The 27,678-nt window shown below is 45.8% G+C and overlaps 1 long non-coding RNA gene across 1 annotated transcript in view; it reads left to right on the plus strand.

The window, feature by feature from the left end:
• The first annotated feature begins 1,980 nt into the window (after positions 1–1,980).
• LOC146802437 (uncharacterized) overlaps positions 1,981–27,678 on the plus strand; it is a 31,908-nt gene continuing 6,210 nt past the window's right edge. Inside the window, exons 1-2 of the long non-coding RNA XR_014967391.1 lie at positions 1,981–2,025; positions 2,360–2,424. This is a non-coding gene — a long non-coding RNA (uncharacterized LOC146802437). The remainder of the gene's footprint in view (positions 2,026–2,359; positions 2,425–27,678) is intronic.

Here is a 27,678-nt window from a genome sequence, read left to right on the forward strand (position 1 = left end):
TCACCATGGAAACAAATAAGGAAAGAATTGCATTCCTAGATCTGTCGATCTATGTCACTACTGCAGGATTGCAGAGTGAACTGTACAAGAAACCTATGGCGCGGAACTCACTTCTCCTTTACGAGAGCTATCACCCGAAGTCCCTGCGCCAGAATCTACCATATGGCCAGTTCCTACGGGTTCACAGGAACTGCTCCAATAGAGAGGACTTTGAGGTGCATGCTAGGACTCTTTGTGGACAATTACGGGACAGACACTATCCTAATTCACTCATAAAAAGATCAAAAAAGAGAGCAGTTAACAACAATAGGGAGGCCCTCCTGGAAGCTCCAATCCCTAAACCACCTCTGACTAGACTCACTTTCGTGAGCCCCTTCAATACTAGAAGCAATGCCATCCAGAAGATTGTCAAAAGACACTGGCGCCTTCTGAACCATGGGAGAGAGAAAATTGCGCAACCCTTGTTTGCGTTCAAAAGGGCAAGCAGCATTCGGGATCGACTTGTTCACACACGCCCAAAAGAGCTCCCTAGGAAACTTGGTGGAACACTGTGGAACCTTCCACCAGCTGTCGGGCATCACCCTTGCGGCATTTGCTCAGTCTGCCCTCAGACCAAACATACGAAGGAGATAGATATAGGCACCACGAGACCTTGGTTGCAGAGTAACTATAGTAATTGCAATAGTACCAATCTGATTTATATGCTGACATGTCCTTGCTCCACACGATATGTGGGTATGACGACCCGCAAAGTCCGCACCAGGATGTTGGAACACAAGAGTTCTTTTCGTTGCAAGAAAAACAACACTAAACTTACGAGACATTTCCTGGAGCATGCACATCTAGAAACGGATTTCCAATGGACTGTCCTGGAGAAGCCATATATACCCAGTCACATAAGTGATGTGTCGGGTTACCTTTTTAGAAAAGAGCAAAAATGGATTTATAAACTTCGGACAGATACAGAAGGATTAAATGATGATATTCCTTGGACCTCCCTGTAGCCTTGGCACTAGTGAGTAATAACTGGGATATAGTGACTGTAATAGGGTGGGTCTATATAAACATGTTGTACATATTGATTCATGCCTGAATTACTTTGCTCACACTCTTCTCATAATATCACAAATAGGTTTGATTATGGGAGTTTTCTGACATACACTGGAGGGTGACATATAGCTATGCACAACCATTAGGATGGTTCCCACATTTTAAGATTTTGGTGCATCTGCATAGTTATGCCCATTGAATACACTCTGAGGCCACTCTTGGCTTACTACCTAGAGCATTTATGTTCCCAAAAACAACATTGGAATATCACGAACCAATAGGTTGCAGTCATTGCACTACAAAGATGTCCGAAATGACATCATTGGGCAGCTGTCATTGCCCAATGACTGGTACTTTTTCAAAAACAACACATGGTCAATCGTGATTCTATGATATACAGGTTGGAGCCTTCAGAACTACAAAGATGGCCGATATGTTGTCATCGAGTAGTTCTGAGCGCATCTTCCCGCGTGATTTCGAGCGCTAAGTAGTGCGCTCTTGTTCCTAAGAAAACAAGCTCAAGCAGGCTTATTATGGAGAAAAATAGGCAGTGACTCACAACACTGGGGGCATTCTAACATCATATGCACGTGAGGAATAATGACTGTTTAATGATTACCAGATAATAGTGTTAGGAACTACAAAGATGGCCGATATGACATCATATGGTAGTTCTGAGCACTTCCTCTCGCGAGATCTCGCGAGATTTCGAGCGTAAAGTAGTGCCCTTAGTTTTCTTTTGAAAATAAAGACCAATAAGGCTTACTTCACAATAAATGTCTGATAATAGTGTCCTTGCCATTAATATATACCAATTGAAGGGACACATGATAAGATCGCCACTATCTAGTATACATCCTAAAGGTGGAGGGATACTTCACTAACAAACCCTCACTAGACTATTTATACAAGCATCTCCTACAGATCGGTGCCTCCCCCAAGTCTCAGATGGGAGCTTGAGGTACCGACGGAAAGGTGAGCAGCTACCACAGAATATTTTTAGAATATTTTTAGCTATACTATGTTGTAAACTTTAGCAAATTACAGGTTTTGTAGATCAGTATGTTGTAAAATTCCTGAATGAGCATACAAGGGAGTTTTAATCTTCCTTAAAGTTTGGTGTCTTAGTCGAGTTTCTGGGTCATTTTGAGGCTTAGTACACTGAGTTTGGGGTGTTTATCTACCTCACATGTTTTGCCTCTAGATACAGGGCATTTGGTTATAGGAATGATCATAGGCAGGGTATAAAGCAAAAAAAATTCTTTATAGTACTTTGCCACATTCTTTTGTTTTCCCTATATCTTTGTAGTGCGGGGCCTCTTAGTACCTGAGCAGTGTCCAGGTGAGGTGAGGTCTATTGCCCTACCACAAAGGGTAAGCATAGAAATTAATTTTCGGACACACATTATTGGTTGGTTTGGTGACACACTATGCACATGAGACTGATGCATCGAATACAGTACTAAGAATATAACGTTTTCCTTCACAGAATTCACAGTAATCATTGTGAATCGGAGGGTTAATGTCCATGGTTGTTACAGGTTGTACCGTTTCAAACCAGTTTTATTATAATTTGTTTTTGGTGATGGTGGTGAATTCTATATTTCACTATTAGGAGTGCAACTATTATACGAGCAGAGGCCCTGACGAATGCCAAGGGATTAAATACCCGTTAGGCAGAAACATGTTGGCCCTTATGTAGACAGATAATTGTCACTGTCTTCTTTTGCACTGTTCTATTTTTTAATTAGGAGGCGTGTCCAGTCCGTAGAATAAAGTATTTAGAAGGAGGACATTCCATCCTATTTTAAATCAATTTTTTGTTCGTTGCACTATTTCTTCTTACTTTACCATCAAAAGATCAGTCATCATGGACGGTTTGTGTATTTGGTGGACCAAATCCTGATACAACAATAAGGTGCGGAGCTGAGTGTCCCACTGATCAGGGGACCAGCCTCATTTGCACATGGGTTTGGCCAAATGATAGGACTGATCATTGAGTCTAATTTGATGGAAACCCTTTACAATCTGTTGTGGATTAATCAGCCATTTTACGAATAATCGATGATGTACCGGTCTCATCTATGCATGTAGTGTTAGCCTTTTTTCCTTCTTTATCTTTATTAATACGTTATGTGTGTGCGATAAAGATATTTTGAGATCTTGTTGACTCAGTATCGACAGTGTAGCCTCTCAAATTTGGCTGTTAGACCCCCTGTGTTTCGTGTGTTATACATTCAGTTGGTGCTGGGGATAAAATCAGGTGTGGGTCTTTAAAAAATATATATCCCTTGGACCCTATTTTAAATGGTTTTGTTTAATCTGACAGAGAGGATAGGCAGGGGGCTGCACGCACGCTGAATCCGATGGCGAGCTCCGCGCTGCGTGTGATTATGATGGATGGTGCATTGGTAGATGTGTGGCGTGGTCGGCATGGCGGTTTGCGTGAGGGCACCTGTATATCGGCCCATGGGGGAGCGTGGTCACGCCTTGACTTCTGGCTGGTGTCACGAGACGTAGCGTTGTGGACGTCGCAGGTAGAACACATGCCCCGTTCGCTCTCCGATCACGCGCCATGCATGCTGAAGCTGCTGCTCCCGGGCGAATCCCGCCCGGCGTTTTCGTGGCGACTCCCGCCCCACGCATTGCTAGATGAGGCCTTCAGGGAAGAGATACGTACAGATGTTACCGAATATTTTGAGCGCAATGTGGGATCGGTGACTACGGTGGCGACCCTATGGGAGGCCTTTAAGGTCGTCATTAGAGGCCAGTGTATAGCTCGCCAAGCGGGCGTGCTAAAGACCATACGGGGCACCCTGGCCGCGCTGGAGGCTGACATAAAACAGCTCGAGTGCACTTTCTTTACGGGGGAGGGTCCGGAGGTGGCTGGGCTGCTGAAAACTAAATTGCTGGCGTACGACGAGGAGGCGATGCGAGAAGTTAAATTCCTAGGGAAATACGCGGAAGCTCGCCGATATGGCGAGGGTGGGAGACCGGGGAAGGTATTGGCTAGTATGACCAGGCCGACGCGACCCGCATTGTATATACATGAGCTGCGCACGGCTGAGGGCGAACTACTTCACACCAAGGGGGAGATTGTAGGTGCATTCTCGGAGTTCTACTCCAGACTATATACTTCCACCCAACAAGGGAGTCCGGAGGGGCTCACGTCCTTCCTGGATTCCATTGCACTAGCGTGGTTTAATAATAAGCACAGAGAGTATATGGATCTCCTGATAGATGCTGGGGACGTGGCGCAGGTCATCAGGAGCTTGCCGCCCGATAAGGCACCGGGGCCGGATGGCCTTACGACGGCCTTCTACAAGGCGTATGCGGATGAACTAGCGCCCCGGCTGCTGGCAGTGTACGAGGAGGCGCTAGATACTGGAATCTTGCCGGCTACCATGCGCGAAGCGCTGATCATCACCTTGTTGAAACCGGATAAGCCCGCAGACGACCTACACTCCTACCGGCCTCTATCTCTGATTAATGTGGATGTAAAGATCCTGGCTAAGCTGCTCGCGAACCGGGTGCAGCCGATGCTGCCGATGATTGCCCTGCCGGATCAATCAGGATTTATACCAGGTAGAGCGACCTCCCACAATTTGCGCACGATATTTGCTGCACTGCATTATCTACATCCCGAGGTAAAGGGCACGGTGGTGTTCTTGGACGCCACGAAGGCCTTTGACTCCCTTGAATGGCCATACTTATTCCGAATACTGGAGAGGATGGGGTTCAGTGCGCTATTACTTCGGAAGATTCGATTGTTGTACACCATGCCCTCCACCAGAGTGCGGGTGAACGGCCTGGTGTCTGACCCTTTCGGAGTGTCGCGAGGGACTAGGCAGGGGTGCCCCCTCTCCCCACTGCTATTTGCCATAGCTATGGAGCCGCTGGCAGCCAGGATCCGTCAACACCACACGGCCAGAGGCATAGGTTTCAGCTCCAGAAGTCTCTTGATCTCGCTGTATGCGGACGATGTAACCCTTTACCTCATCAATCCCGCAGACAACCTTGATCCCATTTTGCGGGAATTCGTCCGTTTTGAGGGCCTCGCTGGCATCTCCATCAATTGGTCTAAGTCGGTGCTCTTTCCCCTCACGGACAGCACCACGGAGGTAACCTCTGAGTACCCACTGCGTTGGGAGGCGGAGGGGGTCAAATATTTGGGAATTTGGATTAGCCGGAACACCCAGGAAATCTGGAACCTCAACTTCGGTAGGGCAGTGATGTGGCTCAGAGAAAAGGTGAAACTGTGGGCTTCTTTGCCCCTGTCGTTGACTGGGCGGATTGCGCTAACAAAAATGATAGTGCTACCCAAGTTCCTTTATCTATTTGCTAATATACCTGTGCCACTTACAGCACATTTCTTTGCAACTTTACGGTCCTCTCTGGTGGAGTTGGTATGGGCTGGTGGGCAGGCCAGGGTGGCATGGGAAACGCTGACGCTGCCCCTGCGAAGGGGAGGGTTGGGGGCCCCGGACATGAAGCTGTATGCTCTCTGTGCTCAGGCACAGTTCCTGCATTTCTGGTCCCACCCCACTCCCTTTCAGCCCCATGTGGCGGTGGAGCGGGATGCGGTGGCGCCCCTTCCGCTGGGGGTCACGATCTGTGCCAGGGCTCGCCGCCCGGGGGTAGACGTGGATACGGCGGAACTATTGCGATGGGTGTGGGAGGAGCTGCGTAGGAGAGCACAAGTTCCGCTGCTCTATGCCCCCTCGCTCCCGCTGCTACGTAACCCGCTGCTGCCCTGTGCTGCTGATGGGATAGCCGGACGCCTTGCTGAGAGATTGCGTCTTCGTACACTTGCTGACCTGTTTCCTGATGGCAGGTTCATGCCTCCCCCGGAGTCGGGGCACGGGGAGATGGTGCCCTTCTCCGAGCTATTCCTATATCACAAACTCCGTGCGGCGTGTCGGGCGCTGTCAGGGGAGTTCCCTGCCAATCCGCCTGTCTTCCGGGCTTTGGAGACGGTGGTGGGCTCCCCGTCTCCCCGTAAATTGGTCACTCGTATATATCGCCATATGCAGGACGTGGCTCCGGCTGCGGCGCCGAACACTCTGCTACATTGGAACAGGGAGCTCCAACCTGAGGTGTCGGAGGAACAGTGGGAGTTCTGTTGCGGGCAGCTAACCGAGCTGTCGCCGAATTACAATTTGCGCCTCATACACTTTAAATATCTACATCGCTTCTACAGGACACCCATCAGCCTGAAAAGGATGGGTCTTCGGGAGACGGATGACTGTTGGCGGTGCGGCTCTGCCGCTGCTTCCTTTTTGCATATCGCATGGTCCTGCCCCAAACTGGACAGATATTGGTCTCAGATTTTCCTCTTGGTAAACCAGATTGTAGGTAGAGAGGAGGTTCCCTCCCCCTTGATTGGGCTGCTGGGTTATGTTAGGGACACCCCGCCGCAGTCGCGCAAGTTGCATGCTTTGCTTTTATTGTTCGCCAAGAGGCGGGTGGCTGTCCACTGGGGACGGCGGGGGGTGCCCACGGTGAAGGGTTGGTTGGCGGATGTAACGTATGGTTGTACGCAGCTCGCTACCTTCTGGGAATTGATGCCGGCTGCATCCCGGCCCAGGGATATTTGGGATCCGTTTGTGAGCTGGGCTCGTGAACATCAGCACAAAGACTCAGAGGCGGGTGGCCTGAGTGAATGATACGACAGGGGAGATTGTGGTGTGTGGGCGCTGCGCTTCGCTCCTAACTGGCCGCGGGGGCGATGCCTGTGCCGTTTGCATAGCCTGGGTGGCGATTCGTGTTTCCTTCCGGCGCTGCTTTATCTGGGTGCCGATGCAGAGAATGAGGGTCTTTTGGGCTTCTGGACTGTGTTGCGTGATATGTGGTCCCCATCTAGGTATTGTTAAGCCGACGATTGCAATATTTCCTTTTCCTGTTTGACACCGACTGGTGAGCTGTATGCACCACGCTCCTGATGCCACATGGCAAGGTTGTTGTTTGTTTTTGTTGTTTTGATCACTGTACTGCTCCATGCACATAATTCGACAGTGTATGTCATTGATTCGCGCTGATGGCGTGACGCCACGAGCATTAGCTGCCTGCCTCCGGGTTGTTGGCTAAATAGCAGTGTACACTTTGATGAAACAATAAAGGTTTTGAAAACTTAAAAAAAAAAAAAAAAAAAAAACTTTAAAGCCCTGTGTATAGCTTTTAAATCCTTACATGACTTGGGTCCTGCCCAACTTTGAACAGCTGAAGGGAACAGAGCCAGGCTCCACTCTGTGCACCTCGGTACTGGTGACATGAGTCACTGCTAAGAGCCGAAGCGATCTGAACACAGACCTAGAAACGCCCAGTGGAGGAAGATTAATTGTAAATTGACACAATTTGTGGAACATGCCTCACTCAACCTAAAATGTACAAATTTGTTTTCTGTTTAAAATAAATAAACCTCTGCGTATTTCCTTCATTCAAGAAGTTTGGGGAGGGTGACACTCCATAAAGGACCTATACTATAGCCTGTATATACAGTATTAGTTTTTTTGCTGTACAAATTGATTGAAGAGTTGAAATAACAAAAAGGTACGGTGCCATGAGCTCATGATATATTCATGTAATTAGGTGTTTGCTTAAATAGTATTAGAATAAAATCTATTGAATTGACTAATGTACTCACTATATAATTGCGATACATAAATGCAAACCTTTTTCCCTTTTCTATCCCTCCCCAACCCTTCTCAATCCAAATAACTGACTAACATATCCACCACTCAAATTTCTTTCATATTTCACTATACTAATTCAACACTAATCCTTATAGGTTCTGGAGTAGCGTGCTACTAGCCAAAAAAGCGCTTCAAAACCCCATCAGGGGTACCAAGAGCTATATAAATGCAAACCTCTTCTACCTCTTTTATCCTGCCGCTACCCTTCTCTATCCAAATAACTGAATAACATATCCACCACTCAAATTACTTTCATATTTCACTATACTAATTTTTAACACTAATCCTTTATGGGTTCCGGAGTAGGGTGCTACTCGCCCAAAAAGCACTTCAACACCCCATCAGGGGTATAAGCGCTATATAAATGCAAACCTTTTTTTCCCTCTTCTATCACTCCCTTATTCTTCTCACTCCAAATAACTGACTAATATCCACCACTCAAAAGTACTTTCATATTTCACTATACTAATTCACCATTGATCCTTTATGGGTTTCTGGAGTAGCGTGCTACTCGCCCCAAAATAAAAAGCGCTTCAACACCTCATCAGGGGTAACAAGCAGTATATAAATAAAAAACCTTTTTTCCAGTGGCGTAGCTAGGGGGGGCAGTGGGGGTGGTCCGCCCCAGGTGGCACTATTTTGGGGGCGGACAAAGGCATTCAGATAAGGCTCGGCTTGCTTTCCTGGACGTTCGGGGACGGGCAGAGAGGGAATAGGACTCGGGCCATGTCCTCTTCTTTTTTGTACTGGTAGCTGCCCCCCCCCTTCCTATTATTCCCTCTCTTTCTGTCTTGCTCCTCATTTATTGAAAACCGTAACTTGAAGAAACGGTTCACAACCTCTTTCCTTCTTTCATTTAGTTGCTTCCCTGTGAAATGGATCCAAAAAAGAAAAACACTCTTGCGGGAAATGCCCTTTTTCTGACATTTTTCTATTCCAAAGTGCAGCGGGATGGAGAGAAATAGAAGGTTTTAAATATGAAAAATAAATACATAACTAAATAAAGCAAGACAGAGTGGTTGCAAAGTGGCCAGATTGGTTGTATTCACATCCAAACACATCAGCCTCACTTTACAGACTTTGCAGTGAAGCGCTACTTTTGTTTTCTCGTCTTTCTTTGAACAGCATTGTTGTCCCCAGGTGGGGAAGTGCCCCATTCCTGCTTGATGGATGGATTGGAAAACAAAATGTGTACCATGGCTCTGTTTATGGATGTGGTCTTTTTAAACCATACTGCTTACGTTTATTAAGGATATAAGCAATGGACATTGAAACGGTTCCCTTCAGGGCCCTGTAGTCATGTCCTTAACTTTTCAGGTAAAACCACTCGCTGATTTCTGAATAGTGAGTGAGAGATCATTAAGGTAACCATGTTGTTTCTGCTTACATTTCACATGCTTTACTTAATCTTGCATTCCCAATGAGTGTTTGCTTTTACTTTTTTTTTTTAGGCAGCATATTACTCTTATCAAGTGCATAATTTGAATTGAGCCACAACCAAGTGTTTATAGCGGGCACAATTAGGTTGTAGCTGAAGGCAGTGAGAGTTTCTCTCAGTGGGGCAGTATGGTGTTCAGTGGGGGAGAGGATGTGGCACTATGGCCAGAGCTGTTGAATTTGGAACTGGGGAACTGGGTTCAGCCTTCATGACCAGTCCACCAGACCACTCTACTGAGGGAGCATATTCCCATGCTAGACCTTGCAAGGCCCCACTAGACCTTAGAAGGCTTGATGTCTTATCACAAGCAGGTGTACCCTAGTGGTGTCAATTGTGAGTTAACCTTGAAGACCTGTCCACCACAATCCATACTGAAGTTCATCTCCAGTCTTGCGGGCAGGCCTACGAAGCAGCACACCCTAGAGCAACAGTGATCCAGTCACTGTGACTCTGTCACTGAGGTCACATGAACCTTGAGCAGGTTAGGGCGGTGCAAACGGTGTGACCGCACTCGGTACCTATTTCGGGTGGGTGCGTAGTGTTTGCAAGTATATTGTGGTTTAAAAAAAACTTGATGCCACCTTCCTGGCCTCCAGCAATTTTCAGAAACAATAAAAATGTCATGATAACTTCGGTGAGTAATGTTCTTCCTGGAGAGAGATCCGAATTTTGTCTAGTGGAAGGGTTGACTCCTGGAAAGGTAGCACAGAGGATTAATATGCCTGCTGCAAAGAACATGTACCATGCAGATCACAAAGTGCACTGCTTTAATGGGTGGACCATGATGAATGGTCATTTAATGTCAGCTGTAGATGATGGATCCCTGAACAGTGTCATGTATGTGCATGTTTGCATTGTGCTTAGGGGATTACCAGGTAATTGTTCACGCAGCTCTCTGATGGATGTCACATGCGGATTTTCTGAGTCCCCAGATAGATCATGCAGTCTGTGTGTTCTCTTTTGTAATGCCAGTCACTGCCAATCACCGGTGTATTCAACTGTGTAGCCTTGGACCGTGTCATGTCTGTGCATGTAACTTGCATGATCGAGGTAACTATTAACAGCGATACTACGTGTTTCTCGGTCCTCTTTCAAGTGCTTGCTGTCCTTTTTCCCCAGCAACCCCTCCCCCCCCCCCCCCCCTCCCCAGGGGTGGCAATCTGAGGTATAGCCCTGGGCTTTTTTCCCTCTTCAAGCCTTCCGCGATCCTTCTGAATCGAAATAATTGACTAACCTATCCACCACTTAAATCACTTTCATATTTCACTATCCTAATTCAACACTAATCCTTTATGGGTTCCTGAGTAGTCTGCTACTTGCCAAAAAAGCGCTTTGACGCCTCCTCAGGGGTAGTAAGCGCTATATAAATGCAATTACAATACAGTACAATACTCAAATTCTAAACCAGTGACTGTTCCCATAATACCACGAAAGGCAATGCATCCTCACCGTGGGAAACAAATATATGTTTAAAGACGTAATAATAAAACACGTTTCCGAAATGGTTAACGATATACTGTGAATTAATTTATTGTGATGGGAAATTGCTTAGATGTGCTAGCTATGACAAATGTTGCTTATTCCACGATAGTGGGAAAGTGGATCTGTTTTTAAAAGAACATCCTGATTGATTTTAAAAGGAGAAGCTTCAAATTAAGAAGGTGTTTGATAACAATACCTCTCGGCCCAATAATTCCCACCTCGGACAAAAACCCTGTCCCAGAGTTGATAATATTTTTAATTGGGAGTGTTCTTGTAAAAAAAAAAAAAAAGAGTACTGTTCTCCCCGACAGACGGGTAGTTTGGGTGATTTCTTTAGCTAGTTTTTAGACACCATACTCATAAAAAGTCAATAACGGCATAAATGACAGGAACTGGGTGCAGCCAATAGCAGGATCGGGCATGACGTGTTTATATCACGTCGTGGTAGTGCGTGGCTCGCATGGTGAATGGCCAGCGGCTGCGTGGCACTCTTTACTTCCCCCTCTGTGTTTTGCTCAGTACATTCTTCTTCGGACTTGGGAGCGCAGAGGAATGCATGGCACTTATGGTGATGAAACGCCGCCCCACCCCCAGACCTGGGCTCCAGGAAACGGAAGAATGGAAGTACAGGTTTCTCGCTCACCCCTCCCCCACCAGACTGCCATGGGAAGCCCAATCTCCACGAGATGAAAGTGCAGGCATCCTTTACTCCCCCACCAGAAAGCCCAGCGTTCAGAAGATGGAGCAGGTGCTGTTTACAACTCCCCTCTTGACTGTCCTGAGGGCCCGGGGTTCAGGGTGTGGACGCACATCTGCGCCCGAGAGCCCGTCGCTGATGAGAAGGGAGTGCTGGTGTCACTACTCAGCCCCCGAACTTCCGTCGCGGACTTAGAGGTTCAGGAAATGGGGTGAATGGGCTCTTGCACCACCTTGCACTGTCCCGCCCCATTCGGTCCTAGGACCCGTGGGTTCAGGAGATGGTAGAGCAGAGGTCCCTGCCCAGCCTTTCTGTACCCCAACACCCCACGGACCGCCATACGGGGTTGGCCCGAGAGGTTGGTGTGTAACGCAGAACACCTACTAAGGTGCAGGCGTCCCTTGCCTTGTGCGCTCTCTCCGCCCTCTCTTCTCTCATTGTGCTATCGCGCTGCAGGAGTTGGTAAATCAAGAGCCCTCTCCCACGTCACCCCCATGCCATTGGCGCACGGTCCCGGACCATGAAGCATGTGGGAGCAAAGATGCGCTCTTTTCGCTTCCTCACAGCAGCTCACACGCAACATGTGAAGTGCACAGCCCTTTCCTGTCTGCCACCACCTGAGTGATGAAGCCCTCACTTCGCGCCATGGAACACTCCGCTCTCCACGCGAGCTTTAATCATATATTGCTCTCGTTTCACTCCATCCCTATACTTTTGTTAATTGGCAAGCGTTGTTTTAAAATAGTCCGTTGTATTATTTTAAAATTGTGCAAGTGCTGACTTAAAGTGAAAATAAATTTTCACTAGAACAACCATCAATCATCTTATAGCATTTAAAAGAATCAAATTAACAAAGAAATCGTCTTTTCTTATTGATGTGCCTGAAATTATGAAAAACATATATGCATCAATTGTGAATACATATATTTGTAAATATTAAACGTGTGTATGCATTGTATATAATCGTTGTGGTTTTATATACGTTAACCAAATTTGTCAAATGTTAAAATCCAACACCTTCCTGACCAGCGAGCATTTTTTTAATAAACACTTGGGGTAAAAGGTTGCTCTGTCAGACTGAGGGGCAGATGTATCGTGAACAGCAGCATAGCTGCAAACTTTCCCAGGTCCATGTGCAACTAGTTGAACTAGACATGGGCTTTCCTTGGAATTCTGGGACTTATAGTTCACTTCGCACCAGTAGAATGACTAGAAGCACCAGAATTCCAAGAAAAAAAGGGGTAACTGGACTACACTAGAATGGACCTGTGAATCCTGGCAGCAAGAAACCCGTGGACATAAATGTCAGCATGGAAATGTCCCACAGCCCCACGCTGAGTGCTGAAAATGGAAAACATAATAGGAGTGCAGTGGCCCTTTACAGCCCTCGTGACCACTGCACCTGCTGCACAATTGATAACTCGCCCGGTGAGCGCTGCTGCGGTGCTTACTGCCAGTGCAGCATTTACAGTGTGCAGGGGGGGGGGGCGGGGTGGGGGTTAAATATAGGAGGCTGCAAAGTCACAGGCTCCCTAAAGGCTCGGCATGGCTTCCGGTACGGTGGCCGACGCTGATTGAAAGGCGAGCAGGAAACACTAATGAGTTCAAGTTCTTGTGTAAATGGATGCGGAGGCAGTCTGAGTTGTCAATTGGATTGAGAGGCAAGATATTGTGGTTGTGAATATATCATCGTTATTATTGTTATTCCCAACACACATAAAGTTAGTGCATGAAATATCCAATACTAAAATGCAGCGCGTGACATATAGTATGATGGAGGAGGGACGGATCAGTCAGTAGAGGTGTTCCAAATTTCCACCACAGCCAAAGGACTTAAAATAACATAACAAAGCTTGGTTAATGAAAGTAAAATCAATGCCTCTTCCGGAAACCTTTAAAGCAGGGCGAACTCGGCGAACATACATATGAGATTAAGGTACGACGGCAAAGTCTGGCGCAGAAAGCGACTGACAGGCACTTTATCAAATGGACATTTTATAGCGGACTTCCACGGTGCGCTCGTTCTTACTGTGTGCTGCTCGTGAAACGACCAGACACACATTCAGAAAATCACAACGGTGCAGGGTGACTCACTGGAAATAACTCCTGCGTTTTTCAACACTTTTTTCCATCTTTTAAACCCAGTCAGTAGGTATTGTTTAAAGGGAAACTGTTATAAATGGAACCCTGACACATACTGTCTTTTGTAACATGTCGCAGTCCATCAAAGGTCGGAAGCAGGGGGACACTCCTTCAGAGGCCAACGACATCGGTCAGTCACTGAGCTCTAGGATGGCAGCAGCCGGGAGGCTGAACTCACCCTACTAGCTTCATTCCCTGACAGTCACATTTCGTAATAAACCTTATATCGCATGATTGGCTTTTGGGAGAAACTCTCTGCAGAAAAAACACGCGCTTTTGTCTCTATACCCACTGGGACCCCAATGTTCCCTTGCCAGCTGTTTAAAGCGAGGGGCGCTCGCTGCACGTTTGTTTGACGTGATCTACATATCACAACAATTACAAATACGATAAAAATCAATCCAGCCTTTCATGTTACAGAGAGGCATACATTGGAAATGGATATTAGTACTATCTGCTAAATACCGCGCCTAGAATCATTAGCTCTGCGCGCTACGTATACATTGAAGAATGTACGATGTCCTAATTAAAGTCCCCGCCCTCTTCTGCCCCCCCCCCCTGCAGTTCTTGACAGATGTTAATGAAAGAACCGCCTCACCCTGAACATTTTAATTGTACAGCGAGGCGAGGTACAACAGTTATATTTCCGAGCAGAGGCGATCCGCGTAGCACAGCCCGGAGTACGTTTGCAATATTCTGAATATTGCAGTTACTTTTTGAAGAGGGTGGTATAACATTGATACACATGAGAGCTGTTACTAAGAATGAACAAACCCTAACTGACATTTTTTCATTATCTTAAACAAGGGAGTGATTAGGTTGAGGTCGAAAAGATACACTGAGAGAATATTTCGACTTTCATCACCCCCCCCCCCCACCAAGTGACACTACTACAGACATTTAAAATGTCATGCACGCCCTAAAATGACAGGAACGGCACAATAAACACCTTAATCGACCAGTTCTTTTATGGAAGGACGTGCGTGGCATCCCTAAGAGGACTTCTAGTCTACAGAAGTTTGGGGCCACAATCATTATCTACCCCACTAAACTGGATGTGCCTCATTGACTTATTTGGTCCATATTCATACAAGATGCTCCTCGCGTGGCTGGCACGAGCTGCATTTTGTAACAGAAGTGATTAAAACGAGCATAATCCAGTCATATTTTGTATAATCCCACAGTTCCATTTTATTCACTACTAAATATGTTTAATTTCGTCAACGGGGCATTTTTAAAGAGCAAAGTGTATTATTATTCATTTTGCTCCCTACTTTAACTTTTATTTAAGGTGTCCCTTCTGGAAGGTTTACCATTGTGGCGAGGAAAGCAGATGTGCTCGTTTTCCCTATTTACAAGCGTTCACTACCTTGAACACCCTGCCTTTAAATATTCGGATTTTTTTTAGGTCTGGTATTTGCCAAGACCTTTCGAATTCATGTTACTAAAAGTATATGTGCAAATATACTTATGGGGACTTTCAGCCATACCTCTTCATGCATTACTCAATCGTGCTGTCAACACATTTTTCTTCATCTCGCATCAAAATAGATCATGTGGCAGGGGGTCCGCCCACTGCAGTCATCGGGCAGCATCACTGTGAGTGATGTCATTATTCCATATAAAGTTTTTAAAAAGGGGCATATCCACACGCAAAATAAGTAACTTAATTGTCAAGGACTACTACGGCAATGTGCGTTTTTAAACAAAAAAAAACATTTTTGCTTTTAGTAATTTATTTTGATATTGGCGATGGTCTGTCAGATCCCGTAGCAATAAAGATTTACAAAAACCATGACAAAACAGTCATTGACAAAGCTAAAAGACCGGCAGCCAATGCTTGTTTTTTCCCCATGCACACAGACCGTGGAAGTCGTGTGCCCCTGTGAAACTGCAGGGTGTTCCGTCAACAGTTAGCACCTCTGCAACTGAGCATTCATCATCAATGAGCTTATACCGTCTTCAGCCTGAGCGTACACCCCCTATCCGCTTGCAGTGCAAGAACTTCTATGCGCGTTATCCAGAGAGCAAACATTCGAACTCACCCAACTCGGAGTCGAATGTGGATTGCCCCTTGGTGACCCCATAAATGACACATTAGCTAACGCACATAATGGTTCTGGTTACTAGGACACCAGCCGTTTCCTAGAGGCTACCGCCTCCAGCTAGATATCGTTTTTACGCAAGAGCGCCCTCTGTTGGGCAGCTGTAACCAGCGCCAACTCGTATCATTTATTTATAGGACTTCCGTCGTATCCCAGGTTTACAACCATAAAATACGACCGAGACCTCCAAAGTGTCAAAGATTTGAGTAGAACAGAAGAAGTTCAACTGAATCCGTGTGGAGATTATTATTTCTTTCTGAATCGATTAGTTGAGCCTGAAGGTGTGTTTTTTACCAAGATAATTCAGTGCCTTAGTTAAAGTCTGCTGGATGGACAATCCCAGTGAATAGGTCAACTCGTTTGTTTTGGTAATACAGAGATCTCTGTTAGACAGTTGACCAGTCCGCAGCAGCTGGACACATTAAGCCAACCCTCAGATGTAACCAAAGAGCATGCTTCAATCAATCAATCAATCATGTTTTTTTTGAAGCGCACTACTCCCTGTGAGGGTCTCAAGGCGCCGGGGGTGGGTGTGAGCAGCTACGTTGGGGTCATTCGAAGAGCCAGGTCATGAGGTCCTTCCTGAATCGGTGCAGTGTTGAGCTTCAAGAAGCCAAGAGGTGAAATCAAAGGCTTATTTGACTTGTCACAGTGAGCTTGTTTGCCTGGCCATTCCAAGGATTATTAACAATGGTGACTAGGTGCAGGCATCACCCCCCATGGGGCTACACAGTTATAGTTAAAGGTTCATTGCGCAAGAGACAGATGTGTTTATTCCGCATGATGTAGCAGAATATCCATGTTTGAGACTGCTATGAACCAATTTAAGTATATGGTTCAGTGGCCTAGTAAATAGTACTTGTTTAATCTATTACCGGTGTAAATATATCGTAAATTGGACTACCTACAATTTTATTTTGTATGTCTCAAATCCATTCTCTACACTTATTATGTATAAAGCACATCCAACTAGCCACAAACACAGGAGAAACAAAAGTAGCCCACCCAGGAGAATTAGCAGTACAACCCGAGTCACCTAAAAGGGAAGTATTTGTGGGAGCTACGCAAGTGCACCGGAAGTGTAACTTTACAGTTTTGGTGAGGCAAGATACATAAGACATGGATGGTGTCCCTGGCATATTGCAAGAGCATGCAGCAAAGGTATGTATGGAATGCAACTGCGCTCAACGTGCTCTGCATCTCAAGACAGGATACTCAGGATATCCTTTTTCCCTCACTCCAGGCATGTCAAGGTGATTCAAGGGTAGCCCTAAGGGACCTATTTATGAAAAAGTCGCGCAGTGCAGCTCAGCAAGTGACCTTGCTGCGCTGCACACCCACACAATTCACACCCTAAAGTAATTATAACTCGTGTCTCTGCTTTGCACAGTGTTGTCATCAAGGATGTAATTCCAAATGTCCTCAGGGATGTTATCAATGCAGTCATTCAACATGACATTAGTGATGTAATATGTGAGAGTAGAAGCAGTGCATAAATAAGGGCATGAGTTATGGTTACATGAGATAACTATAACTGGTGAATTTCAGTTTTTTTGTTCATTTAAACAGTATGTTTAATTGAATTTTTCACCTACTATAATTTCCCTTTAACCGTTGTTTTTTTTTGTGTGAATTTTCAAGTTTAGTTTATATAGTGGCGGGTAAGTACCATATTACTTGTCTATCTAATTTTTTACATCCTGGCTCTACGTAATGGGTGTCAATGTGTACGCCACCCCCTTCCATTTTCAATACAACCCAGGGGTGTGCTCTCAGGGGCATATAGTTTATCATTGGAGCCCGGCCACAATTCTTTCTTCAATCCCATGAGAGTCTTGAGGGATTGCAGTATTTTCTGCCAATGTATTTTTCTTTTTTTGCCTCAGGGGGTCCCTCTGGCCCCCCAATGGGGCCTAGGGGGTCAGTGTATCCTTAGTTTGCTCCAATATATCTTTATTTTTTTATAACTTCAGGACAGTGGGCTAAGCACTTGAGTCCTGTAATGGCTGCCAGCAACATTTTTCTCATGTTGCTGACAGCCAATCAGAGTGCTTGCTTTTGCAGGACTATTAATGCCAGGGGAGTGAAAGGGCTCCTGGGAAATAAAGCGCCTTGCACCAATCAGAAAACTCTGTTTTTAAATTGGCAGTCCTGCGAGAGTCTCTCAAGAGTCTCATGAACTGAACTGCCTATATATACAATAATTTTTTACCCTAAGTTTCTCAAAAACCCCTGAATGGATTTACACCAAATGTCAAAAAGCACAGTCTCTGGACCAAGATCTAGCTTCCTGACGAATTTAGTGTTATTCCATTCAACAGGTATTGCTGTAGCCCATCTTAAAAATTTCTATGGAAAGTGAATGGGGATTTTGCGATTTGGGACACCCTCTCTTCTCTGCCCCCGCTTGACGGATTGCCCTATAACTTTCCAGGAAGGAGTTGAGGTGGAAGAACTTTTTTTCGGGGCAAACTTTGTGAAGATCTGTCGAGCAGAGCCAAAGCTAATAGCAAACCAGAAAACACTCTTTCTATGGAACAGCAGCCAACTCCATGCTGTGCATGTCCTTCAGTCATACGTGGCATGGGGTTGGCCCTGTATCCAACCCATAAGCAACGCCAACCTCTCCAAACCACTTTATGTCCTGGCGACCCTATCTACTGATGTCTTGTTTGAAAGTGATGGGGCACACGGTCCCCCTTCCCAAGCCATTTTCAATGAATTTCAAAAGTTTTTAGAAATGTAAAGTAAGATATTGATACCACCAGGTGCTTCTAGTAAGCGCCACTGCTCTGCGTTGCAGAGAGGTTGTGCAGGCAGTGCCCCTTTTTACACCTCTCTGCAATGGCGCTTACTGGACGTACCTTGTGGGCTATTTTGCCCCTAGGGACCCTCAGGATTCAAGGGGACTTAATCTCCCAACTGAAAACGGCCACAGGGCGTGTTTACACAGTGGGGAAGGGAGGGGACGGGGCCTGAGGTGACGTGTGCAAACACGCTCTATGGCGCGTTTTAAGTTGGGGAAATAATTCCCCTTCAATCCTGAGGGCCCCTGGGGGCTAACTAGCCCACCAGGTGCTTCCAGTAAGCGCCACTGAGCTGCGTTGCAGAGAGGTGGTCCAGGCATGCCACTTTTTACATCTCTCTGCAACGCAGCTCTGTGGCGCTTACTAGAGGTACTTAGTGGTCTAGTTGGACCCTAGGGACCCTCAGGATTCAAGGGGACTTAATCTCCCAACTTAAAATGGCCACATGGCGTGTTTACACAGTGGGGAAGGGAGGGGACGGGGCCTGAGGTGATGTGTGCAAACACGCCCTGTGGCACATTTTAAGAGGTAGTTTTAATCCTCTGCCCATTATATACTGGGGGCTTACAGAGGAGGTCATGCTAATCACAGGGGGACCCCCAACGCATAGTGTTCCCTGGTGTATGTAGGTGTTTTCACTGTATTCTGAGTGTCTTTTAACATAGCACTGGCTCTAGGACTGGTTAGTCAGACTCAGTTACCACCAGTATCAGTCTGAAAAAGTTGAGGGTACAGGATGATTTTGCAACAATGCTTCTTTCTACTCTTCTGTTTGTTCTTTCTGCACGTTATCCTTCTTCCTGCACTTTTCTTCGTCTTTGATGACTTCTGTTGCTTCTTTCTGCATTTCTTTTTTTTCTTTCTGTGCGTTTTTTCTTCTTTCTTCACATCTCCTATCTCTGTAGGCATAGTTAGAAATTAGCATTAAAAAAACCTTTGGTATCGAGCGGAGGATCCTTCATTGAGCACAGAGCGTATCGAGCTGAGGAGCGGAGGAGCTGAGGAGCTGAGGAGAGTGGATCCTGGAGGCCGTGGCGGAGATACTGGCCGGGTCTGTTTTGTGACCGGCTTGTGACCGGCCCCCTCTCCTGCTATCGCCCCCGCTCTTGAAAGTTTCTCTCACGTCCTGTCATACGCGCGTTTTAAGTTTTTTCGATCTGCTGTGGGAGCAGGGAACGGCCGCAGCCGGTTCCGCGAAGATTCTGCAGCGTTGCCGTAGCAGCGGCTTGCTCCAGGGCTCAGAGCAGCCTTGGCCTACGGTGCCGTGGGTGCGGCAACAACTTTTGGGGTCAGAGGAGCCTACCCCCTTTATGTAAATAAACACCGCAGCAAGGCTGAGGGAGCCAGAATTAGACTCTCCACGTACGGTCACCCTCGCGGTGGACTCTCGACATATGTAACCCTTAAGTTCAATTGGGCATCTGAGGAGATTGACGTGGGCTTAAAGTGGGTCCAAGTGATCAGAATATTCGAAAACCAGTCACTGGGCACGGAACCTTGGAAATTGATAATTCTTAATGTCTATATCCATCCCGACAGACAGTCACAAAAAGAAAAACACGTGACCTTGTTATCACTTATTAAGTTCTTGCAAAGGACTTATGCACAATACCCACTTGTAATCTCCGGTGATTTCAATAATGTCCTTATCAACCAAAACAAGGCAAAGGTGATGATAAAATCAAACAAGGTAGGGAAACAATTAGTATCTAGCCTTAATGACCACGGCCTATCAATACTAAATGCTAAACGGGAATCTTAAGGGGGACAGGCCGGCAGCCGCCACATATTTATGTGGCAGTGTTCACTCAATAATTGATTATACCATAGTAAGTGATGAGTTAATCCCAAGCATCGAAGCGTTTGGTATAGAACATCGAGCTGAAAGTGACCATCTTCCTCAAATTATAAGTATGAATTCTGCACCAAGTTTGGCGCCAACAATGACCTCTCTATTGCAACACGCATCAAAGTGTAATCTGAAAAAATTAAAATGGCGCGGTGAGGGTCTGGGTAAAATCACGGCCTCAGTCAAAGAACAGATGGCTAACTTTGGAACCCAAAAGGAGGAGGACCGAGTATCCAATTGGGAACAAACGATTCAGGTCTTGCAACGTAAGTTCCCAGCAAGTTCAGGGAACCACAGAATCTTTTATAACAAAAAGGAGCCGTGGTTCAATATGGATCTCAGAGCAAAAAAAAGAAAAGTGGCTAAGGAGATCCGGGCCCTGGCAATTCAAAAAACATCGGGAACTGCGGCAAATATATCTAAACTGAGGAGAGCAAGGAGTAATTACAGGAAGGCACTGGCAGCCCCAAAATATACATACAAAGAATCCATTTGGCATAAGTTGTTAATTTCGGGAAAAAATCCGAATAGCCGGGATTTTTGGGGTATCATAAATGTCCTTAATCAAGGGTTTAAACTTCAACAGGAAGCCGGGGTCGGAGCAGACATCTGGATCAGACACGTGCAAACTCTATATAGCAAAACGGAGACAGGTCACGACAACAACTTTGGGGCAGAGAAGGACTACATGGAGGAATTAAAAGGAGAGAATAAAACCAAAAACGGGGAATTCGTGCAGGAAAACCTGGAGAACGGGTTAACAGAATTAGATGATTTAACCAGCAAAAAAGAACTAAGAACGATAATCTTAAAATTAAAGACAGAGGGGGCAGCAGGACCCAACGGGCTGCCAAACGCAATCTTTAAGCATGACCCGGACCTGTGGTCAGAGATTTTAACACCTTTGTTTAATCAAATATACAAACTTGTAGAGCTACCCGTGTCCTGGAAAGGGAGCATCATCCATCCCATTTTTAAGCGCGGTGACCATCGAAACCCCTCGAACTATAGACTGATATCCCTAATAGACGTAGAGGCTAAACTGTATGCCTCTTGCATCTTAGCAAAACTACAAGCTTGGATCTTAGAAACAAAGATCATTCCAAAATTTCAAACAGGATTTAGGCAAGGAATGGGAACAACAACGAACCTAACCTGTCTGGCAATTCAAATAGATCAAGCCATAGGAAAAGGTACTAGACTGTATGCTTGTTTTATCGATATTAAGTCCGCTTTCGACCGAGTAAACAGAGAGCGCCTATGGAGCAAGTTGGAGAGCTGGGGGCTGCCACACCAGCTCTTAATAGCCATCAAAGCCTTATACCAAAATACGTGGACAAAGGTGAAACTGGGAAACGGAGGTAGTACAACAGGGAGTATTCAAACACACCAGGGTCTAAAACAAGGCTGTCTTCCAGCCCCCACTCTTTTTAATCTCTTTCTTGCAGACCTCACAATTGCGATTGAATCAGTAGACAGTCATCCTCCCCACTTGGTAAACAACCCAATTCATTATTTACAATACGCTGATGACATAGTCTTCCTGAGTAAAACCCCAATCGGTTTACAAAGAAACATCAACAAATTAACATCGTACTTAGAAAGGGAAAGCTTGGAACTGAATAAAGAAAAAACAAAAGTGGTCCGGCTGGTTGACCCGAACAAATTAAAATACAAATGGACGGCACAAGGAATTACAGTGAAAGAACAAGAGAATTATAAGTACTTGGGAGTAACAATAACAAAAGGAGGAAAATACAATGATCATAAAACAGCAATAAAAACAAAGGCACAATCCCTTATTTTTGCCCACCGCTCCCTAAAAGGTAAAATGGACTGTCCAAATTATAGTCACCAATTAAAAGTCATGGTAGCACAGATAATGCCGACCTTATCGTATGGCTTGGTCACATGGTGTGGGAAGGAGGCCGATTTTTTAAACAACCTACAGACCAAAATTTATAAAGCGGTCTTCAATCTGCCTAAATCTGCCTCAGCCGCACAAGTCAGGCTTGAATTTGGTCTACAAAATCAGAAGTACCGGAGTATGAGCAGCTTCATGAAACTTTGTAATACTTCGAACTGCACACATAGAAACATTGGATTGGCTAAGCTGGGAGGAAATAAAAAAACGAGGGGAATCTGAAAAGACATCTATTTGGGGACAATATCTGAAATACTGTGTGGAAAAGCTGGAGTTGGAATCAGTCTGGAAATCAGGGTCAGACAAGGCTACGTTAAGTAAACTAGCCAACGTGGCGGCAAAAAGGAAATCATTTATGGAGCACAAAGAGACACTGGTAAAACGTCGGCACGGGTGGACTATCATGAACTCTTTTACATCTTGAAAACCATTGCCTTATTTAGCATCCCACTTCAATGGTCATCTTAAAAAAGTATTTATGACTTATCGGATGGGGATGCATGTCTCAAAAGACCTACTACCACCTTGGAAACAGCTGCACCAGATGAAACAATGCCGCCTCTGCGGGTATCATACAGAAACTTTGGTCCATCTCTTCTGTACATGCCCGGCCCTGTTAAACCAGAGACGATTTTTATTGAAACCTATCCTGAATGTGTTAAACATTCGATCCTGCAGACAGGCAGTCACATGTTGGCTCAGTGGCTCCTCCATAATCTTGGCTTGCCGTGGAGTCAAATTCCTGGAAGAAGTAAAAAAATGCCTAATATTAATTGAACATGAGGGCCTAACAGACGGGGGGCCACTGAGGACTTCTTAACCTTTGGACAGTAGAAGTACCTTTTGCAAAAGCAAAGAGTAATCATTTTCATCGTCAGTTTTATAAAAATAAAAAAAAAAAAAAAAAAGAGAAGGTTCTTATTCACCTGTAATTTTATTTTTGTTTTTATTGCAAACTTTGTAACAATTTTAATTAATTACGCAAATACATTTTTTTTTCCAATTTTTTCACTGTAAAAACCATAGGTTTCAGGCACGTTATAGTTAGCTGGACTTTTCTCTCGTACAAAATCACTGAAATTCCCCCGTTATAGTTAGTTCAGCTAACTATAACTCGCGCGCCTGCAATGCACTGCAGATAACATCACATATTACATCACTCATGACATGGTCAGTGACATCACTCATGACATCACTGATGACATCTCAAATGACATCACTGATGACATCATCCTTGTGATAGAGTGGCAGACCTCCTCTCCCCCTAATATAACCTTTGATACACACATTCAAAAATAGAAACTAAAAATTTCAAAACAATGGACATACCAATACCAGTTACAACAACCTATTCAGTAATTCTAAGATCCACAGACACATCCACTCATTCACCAACAGTCCTATACAGTCACTCATACATGTACTCACTCATCATATGTACTCATACACCTATACATCCTGTTACACAACGCCACTCATCCATAGAGTTACTCACACACATAGTCACTCATGCTAATAAAGAATCAAACATCCATTTACTTGCATATACAGTTATACACACACCACCAAACTTACTTCTACAGAAACTTGCACATACTTAGTCTTTTAAATTATCACTTATAGAAACATATACTTATTCATACAGGAACTCTTCCAATCTCTCACTCTCACATATACTCACTTATATACACCAATAGTCACATATACTAGTTTAAAACATATGTAGTTTCTCATAAAGACACTATTGAGACAGTCATTCACTCACTAACACACCCATGCACAAACTCATCCACCCATACAGTCCTGCACACATGCTGTCTTCAACACATACAAACAGTGAGTCACTCATTCATGCACCTATGCACTACGTAATACCCCCCACCGAACCATACAGACACTCAGACACTCATACTGATACTCAAAAAACCAACTAATAACCTATATAGACACTCATGTAGCTACTCACCAACCCATGCAGCCACTTATACACAATGTGAGAGACTGATACAGATATTTACATATTTAAACATTACTCACTAAGCCATGTGTTCACTAAGATACACTTAATCAGTCAGTTATACAATCAATTTTTCAAAAACAAATCATCCATTTAGACACTTATATACCCATTTATTCTTTCATCGGCCTTGAGATATACATATATAAAATATATGTAATTTTCAGAAAAACACACATTCACTGGATGATGTCATCAGTGATGTCATTTGAGATGTCATCAGTGATGTCATGAGTGATGTCACTGACCTTGTCATGAGTGATGTAATATGTGACGTCATCAGCAGTGCTTTGCGGGCGCGCGAGTTATAGTTAGCTGAACTAACTATAACAGGGGAATTTCAATGGTTTTGTACGAGTGAAAAGTCCAGCTAACTATAACGCCCCTGAAACCTCTGTTTTTTTCAGTGAATTTCTAAGGTGTTTTAAATGCTAATTCCTAACTATAACGTGCCTGAAACCTATGTTTTTTTCAGTGAATATATATATCTATATATAATTCTTTTTTTTTATGGAGTTTTATATAATGTGAACTTGACCCGGTATCGGGTATCAGAGCTCTTTACATAGTACCAGTTTCGGTGCATGAGGACACACATTCATTTTTGTTAGGCACGGGCAGATTAAGTGATTTTAGTAATCATTAATTATTATTAAGATTGTAATAAATATTTTATTATGTAACGTGTAAATAATATAATTTAAAGAATTTATTTTATATGTGTGTTGCGTACTTTGTCAAAATATAGGGTAGAAAGATACTTATGTAATAGGCTTAAAAATAATTAAATAATGTTTTATAATTATACTATCTATTATTGTATGTGTTAATTGTGTTGTGCTTTTTAAATGTAATTAACATTGTAGTAATTTATGATACGTATTGGTCACCAGCACACACTTCCCCCGCAGCTCTGTGCCATCGTCACTGCCTTTCAGCCCCTGCCTCCTCCATCGAGGGGTTCAAGGCTGCTGCGACTTGGCTCCTGCCCGAGACATGACAGTGCCTCTCTGCCACTGGTAATTCTGCTCCCGCTGTAATTTCTTGTTTTACTGTGTTGTTGCTCCGTTTTCACTGCTGCTGCTTTTCTCTTTTCTGCCCCCTCCACCTTGTGTGTACCCAGGGTTCCCCTTGTGCCCTCGATAGTCTCCCTCGCCCGCCACTGCTGCCCCTGGAGCCCCTCCCCCCTGCTGATGCTCCTTCCCACCTCCGTCCCTCCCCCTCCCCTATTTTATGGCGGCCGCTACGCAGCCAAAGGTTCACCTAAGGCAAACCCATCTGTGCCCGTCCGCGACTCGACCACGGCCAGCGGCGGGGTCCTGGATCTCCAGGACCCCGCCAATATGACTCCACCACCCTCCATGCACTCATCCCCGGAAGACTCACCAACTGCCAAGGATCCTCACCGAACTTCACCATTGACAACACCCCCTTGACCACCAAAGACCCCCCTGATGAACGCACCACCAAAGCCCTGACATGCATCCTCCTCAATGTATGCTCCCTACACAGACACGCCATAGAGTTCTGGCACCTGATCGACACCCTCTTGCCCGACGTAGCCTTCTTCACGGAAAACTGGACCAACGCCGCCTCTGGCCTCGCCATCGCCATCACCATCCACGACGGCTACAAGATCCAGAGAAAAGACTGCCCCCACTGCCCTGGAGGAGGACTCGCCATCACACACAAGACCATCTCCGACTCTCCACCTCCAGCACGAGCTACCCCCACTCCAACACGGAACACCTCCACTTCCAGATCCAGACCAGCCCCAGGACCTCGCTACGCGGCACCCTCGCCTACAAACCCCAGGACTTCGCACTCAGTCTGCATTTACCATCGCTGAGCTCGTCGCACCCCACGCCTCCACGGACTACATCCTACTCGGGGTCCTGAACTTCCCCTTCGACAACCGCAATAACCTTGATTCCACCACCCTCCTCAAAAACCTCACCAACCTTGGACTGAAGCAGCTCTTCAACAATCCCACTCACAGAGCAGGACAGACCCTCGACCCCATCTTCGCAGGAGGGACAAACATCCACTTCAGCCACACCACCCAACCCCCCTCGACTGACCACCACTGCGTACACTTCACCTTCAACACCTCCACACCACCCAATCCCGCCCGTGCCCGCCACGAAGTAACTGGAGCAAGATCACAGAGGAACACCTCAACACCACCCTCCTCCTGGACCCCCCCTGTGCCACGACCGACGTCAACTCTGCAGCCAAAGAACTTTACTGCTGGATCTCTTGCTGTGCCGACAAGCTTGCACCCTCCACTCTGCCAAACTGCGCCCCCTGAAGGCCGCATGATTCACCACAGAACTACAAGAAGCCAGGCGCTCCTGCAGACGCCTCGAGAAAGCATGGCAAAACCAGAAATCCGCGGAAGGAATACCACCAGTGCATAAGAGACACCAAACAGACCTTCACCCGGAACCAAATCCACACCAACGCAACCAACGCCAAAGAACTGTTCAAAGTCATACAGCATTTTGCCAAACCCCCAGCGAAGCCACGGACATCACATCTTCCCAGGAACTCTGCAACAAGCTCAGCTCCTACTTCCATCTGAAGATCAAGACCCTCTGCGACAACTTCAGCGAACAGCTGCTGGACCACACCCCCCCACCGTTGTTGACAAGCCAGCCGTCATGACCTGGAACATCGGCTCCATCGAACACATCACAGCGACCATGAAGAAAGTCCACTTGGGAGCCCCCATGGACCCCTACCCACCGCACATCTACCACAGGGCAACCGCTTCCATCGCACCCGAACTAGGGCAGACCATCAACGCTTCCCTATAATCTGGCACCTTCCCAGACGACTGGAAGTGGGCAGAGGTGAAGCCCATCCTCAAGAAACCCACCGCCGACCCGACCGACCTGAAAAACTACCGACCCATCTCTCTCCTCCCCTTCATGGCCAAAGTCACCGAGAGACTCGTGAACATCCAGCTGACCACCTTCATCGAAGAGAACGCCATCCCAGATGCCTCCCAGTCGGGATTCCACAGCAACCACACATCTGCATGCTATTCGACCAGGGACACACTGCGGCCCTCATCCTACTAGACTTCTCCGCAGCCTTCGACACCGTCTCACATCGCACTCTTGCAGCCAGACTTCATGACTCTGGGATACAAGGAACCGCCCTCAACTGGATCCAATCCTTTCTCTCCGGCAGAACCCAGAGGATAAGACTGACCTCCTTCCTCTCCAAACCCACCGAGATCAACTGCAGAGTACCCCAAGAATCATCGCTCAGCCCTCACTTTTCAACATCTACATGGCCCCCCTCACCACCATCGTCAGACAGCATGGGCTCAGCATAGTATCCTACGCCGACGACACCCAGCTCATCCTCTCCCTCGCAAAGAACCCCGAAGACAACAGACTCTGCTTCCAGGAAGAAATTAAGTACATCGCAGCCTGAATGAAGGATAGCTGCCTGAAGCTTAACT

This window comes from Triturus cristatus, chromosome 8 (assembly GCF_964204655.1).
Source record: "Triturus cristatus chromosome 8, aTriCri1.1, whole genome shotgun sequence".
NCBI classification, from domain to species: Eukaryota; Metazoa; Chordata; class Amphibia; order Caudata; family Salamandridae; genus Triturus; species Triturus cristatus.